The sequence below is a fragment of the Psammomys obesus genome, unplaced genomic scaffold, assembly GCF_907164565.1.
Source record: "Psammomys obesus unplaced genomic scaffold, mPsaObe1.curated_primary_1811, whole genome shotgun sequence".
In the NCBI taxonomy this organism is placed as follows: domain Eukaryota; kingdom Metazoa; phylum Chordata; class Mammalia; order Rodentia; family Muridae; genus Psammomys; species Psammomys obesus.
The window spans coordinates 95680-100093 of record NW_026593895.1 but is presented as its reverse complement, the minus strand read 5'-3'; the positions used below and the strand labels follow the sequence as shown (position 1 = coordinate 100093).

The window sequence follows — 4414 nt, the reverse complement described above, 5'->3', positions numbered from 1 at the left end:
CTGACAACGAAATAAAATATAGAATGCATTTGATCTGAGATAAAACTGAAAACACACACACACACACACACACACACACACACACACACACACACAGCAAAACCAAACGCTTTATTTATTTCAGTAAATCAGTCCAGAATGTCTGAAAAATCACATCACCGTTTGGATAGGGCAATGTCTCCGCCACATTGCCCGTGTGTTCCCGCACGCTCTTTTCTACAGCTGCTTAGAGATCAACATCTCTGCCATTATCAGCCCCAGATCTTCCTTCTTGACGGTGACCTTCGCCAGTCCCTTCTCCTGCTCCCGTGTGTCCTTCTGTGCCTTTGACTTTCTGTCTCAAATGACTGACATAGCCGTCTCCAGATTGGAAGTCTGGATCTCCTTCTCTGCGTCGTCAGTGACCTGCTCCAGGCCAGCAGCTGCCGTCATGCTTCTGTGGCTTCTCTGGAGGCCACTCCGGGCCGCTGGTCTCAGTCTCCGACTCCAGATCCACGTCACCTCGGTCGTCATTTCCATCTCACCGTGCCACTTCAAGGGCTGCCCTTAAAGAGGTATTTGTAAACTCTCGTTTGCAGCACCATGACTTATAATCACTAGAATATGGAAGTACCCCTGTGCCCACCAGGAGATGAGCAGATCGTGGGGTGTGTAGCATATAAGTGCTAGTCAGCCTCGAAACATCAGAATTCTCACATGTGGAGAGCTACATGGGTGAACCGTGAGACGTCACTAGACGTGAAATAATCCACAAGAACAAGAGAACCCCTGTGTGGTATTCATGCAAAGCATTTGGAACGGTCTAAAGAGGGCTGCAGAGATGGCTTGGCCAGTAAGGTCCCCACTGTGCAAGCATGAGGACCCACGCACAAATCCCCACCCCCATGTGCCTGTAACCCCTGTACTCAGGGAGAGGGGAGGGAGCAGACAGACCCCAGAAGCTCACTGGCCAGCCAGTTTGTCTAAGTTAACAAGTTTCCAGTTTGGTAAGTGTCCTGTCTCAAACAATAAGGTAGAGAGCAATGGAGAAAGGACACCCAACCTCTATTTTTTTGGCCTACATGGGTGCACGCAAGCGCGCGTGCGCGCACACACACACACACACACACACACACACACACACACACAGCAGAATAGTCCCAACTTCAGTGTCCAGAAGTAGAATGGTAGGTTACAGGGATAGGGTGAAGGAGAAAATGAAGAGACAGCATCTAATGGGTATATAATTTCAGCTTCACAGGATAAGTTATTGAAGACAGGGGTGATGGTTTCTCATTACGATTGTATTTAGCATCATTGGTTGCACACCTACAAGAGATTAAGAGCAAATTCGATTATAGGTGCTTTACCATAGTGTAAGAGCAGGGGAAAGAAGGGACAGCGCAGTTTGATGTATAGTATCGAAATTAACAGGTTGGTGTGGACAGCGGTGGGGAGTCAGAAGGCAGAGGGCTTCCCTAGTCCTCACCCCAGGCCAGGATGGAAAGGAAGACTCAGAATTCAAGCTGTGCCCTCAGGTGTGTACTCTTGGGTGTTGCGGAATTCCACTCTTTGGAACCAGACTGAAAGGGTCCCAACTTCTAAATCCTCTGTTTCTACTTTATCTTTAAGATCGGGAGATCTTGGCATTTACCCGACTTGCACCCCCGTGCTCTCCAGGGGCCCATGGCCGCAGGCTGCCTCACTTTTGTTGTTCACCTGCCTGCTGGGGTTGCCTATCCTGACAGCTCCTAAGAGCCCCGGATCCTTGCTGGTCTCAGAAGGGAGGAGAGCTGTATCGACAGCAGGAAGCCCGCTGGCAGCCTCAGAGCAGCAGAGAAGAGCCCGGCCTTGCTCGAGGACCTCAGATCTGACTCACCCGGGACAGGAGTCAGCTAGTGGCATCTCGTTCCGCCCATCAACCACTAATTTTAAGGTTTTGGGTAATAACCAAAGCAAGAACTTGAATGCATTTGAGAGGCAGCTGGTGAGCTACAGTCATCGGTGACTGATTGATTGCATTTAATAGGGAATGTTGAGACCCTGGAGTAATCAGATTCCCATCAACGCCTTATTTTGGTGTCACTTGCATGACCATGGGGACACGGCTCACAGGGCACCCAGAGTATCCGCCCTACAGAAATCTGTTTCTCCGTCGGTGACTCTTCACATTCAGTCCCCATTGTCAAGCTAGTTAAGTAGAGCCACTTCCTCAAGTGTCAGCTCTGGATCCAAAAACATCTATCAGAGATAAGAAGTTGTCATGGCGAACCACAACAAAGCGAAGGTGACAGATCATGGGACTTGGTTGCTGTACGTCGCGGGGGCCACGCGGCCTGCAGCCCTTGCTCTCTCCACACACAGCTTTTCAACACCACGTCCTGGGCTGTCTCAGAGGCACGCTGGGCCCTGCTTTGCAAGCTCTCAAGCAGCTGGCACTCCACCGCACTGTGTGGCTCCTATTTAAAACAAAACATTATTTGCCTGGATTTATTCCATAACCCTGGCATCTGTTCAAAAATGTTCACAGGAGCTTGGAGAAACGAGAGAGACAGTGTATAGAGTCTGGAGTCCTTCATTTCATGTTGTGTCAGAAAAAAAAAAGAAAAAAGAAAAAAAAAAAAAGGATGAGGTAGACGTCGGGATAAGCCTCACTGAAACGTCCTGTTTGCCAGGCTGAGTCCTTGTATTTAGGTGCTGAGAAATCCAGTGTTAGGACTGACTCTTCTACTGACTGGAAAGGGGATGGAAGACATTTTACTTCTTCTTCTTCATCATTATTTTGTAGTTTCAAAAAGGAAGAATGAGAAATATGGACTTAAAATACACACACACACACAAAACAAACAAACAAACAAACAAAAAACTGAAAAGGGTCTATACCTCTGGCTTGAATGTATTTTTAAGATATTTGGGGTTACCAAGAATTCAAAAATTAAAAAAAGATTTGATATAAGGGAAACTGTTGTGCTATTAGAAAATATTTTCCATGCCTATAGACAGTCTGTTAAAGTTGATTTTCGTGACTACTAATTCATGTCCGATGTATCTTAATTCACTTAGCTAACTGTTGAAATGAAAGGCAAACTGGCAGCTGTCCATCAGTTCAAGCGGAGTGAGTGTTGCTTCAGAGGAGAGGTCCTGGAGTGTGGTCCCTTGTGTTTGGAAACAGAAGAGACTTGAAGGATTTAAGTCGAAGCCCCAGCCAGGAAATCTGGGGTCAGAAGAGGCCAGTGACCTGGACTGGTGGAAAAATGGAGGGACCTTAGGACCCTCCTCAAGATCAGTCATTGCAAGGAGCTCACACATGTGACCGTGCCTGATGCATTCTCTTAAGGGTTCCGTTAGTTCCAGACTGTTGGTGTTTTAGAGACAGGCGAGAATTCATCAACTCGCCTGTCAGCAGGAGGCACAGTTACATCCTCTTTCTTTGAGTCTGGAGAGCCACAAGGCTCTATCCCGGGTGCCTTTGTCCTGATGGTATCTCTGCCACCATCAGACCACAGACATCTGAGAGATGTCTTCTCACAACTGAGTCAACACAAGGCTTGTGAGCAGAAAAAATGGTTCTCGTCACCTGAAGGGCCTCCTAGGTGTGGCTTGTCACATTGCGATGGGCAGCAATAGTGAGATAGGGCTATAGGCAAGATTGGGACACCCGTCCACAAGAATCTGGGCTGGACATTGCAGGGGTCAGCAAACAGCCCTCAGGTCATGGGCCTGAAAGTTTCCAAAGAATTCACTAGGGAGACAGGGGATTGAAATGATGATCTGAAATGACCTGACAAGGTTTTAGGAATTCCTATGGTTTGTTGTGTTGTAGGCAAGTGGGACTCAACCTCAGATCTCAGAGCTGCTCCTCGGCCGTGAGCCCTGACCAGGTCCTCTGAAGGGCCCCCTTAGGAATGCACAGGCAATCCTCTTCCCATTCCTGTAGCCTCTGAGCCATCATGTACAGGCTGCCAGATTCCACAAAGAAAAACGCAATTAAATGTGAACTTGACTCAAACACTGAAGACTTTTAGAGTGAGTACTCCCTGTACAATATTTGAGAAGTGTTTATAGTAAAAACATATTATTTATCTTAGGTTGAAGTTTCAGTGACCAGCCTGTGGAACTGAGGTCTGACCTCACACTGCATCAAAAAGGGGGCTGTGGGAGCTAAAATGTTGTGCTTTGAGTCTATGTCTAAACCTCACATGCTTTTTGCAATTGTATTTTTGCAAAAAAAAAAAAAAGAAAAAATCTTCAAAAAAAAGAAAGAAAGAATAAAATGTGTGACTGTTGCAGAAAAAAAAAAAACAAAAAACAAAAAACAAAACATAACAGAAGCCAGTGCTGTGTAAATATTATGTTCATTAAAACAGATGTAGCATAAACAAAATAACTCCGGGGGGCTGGTTTCTGTTCCGACTGGATTTCTTAATATAGTAAC

At 46.5% G+C, this 4414-nt stretch overlaps 1 pseudogene; it reads right to left on the bottom strand.

Moving 5' to 3' along the window:
* Positions 1-226: 226 nt before the first annotated feature.
* On the bottom strand, positions 227-1667 carry LOC129684311 (huntingtin-interacting protein K-like; annotated as a pseudogene).
* Between the last annotated feature and the right edge of the window lie 2747 nt (positions 1668-4414).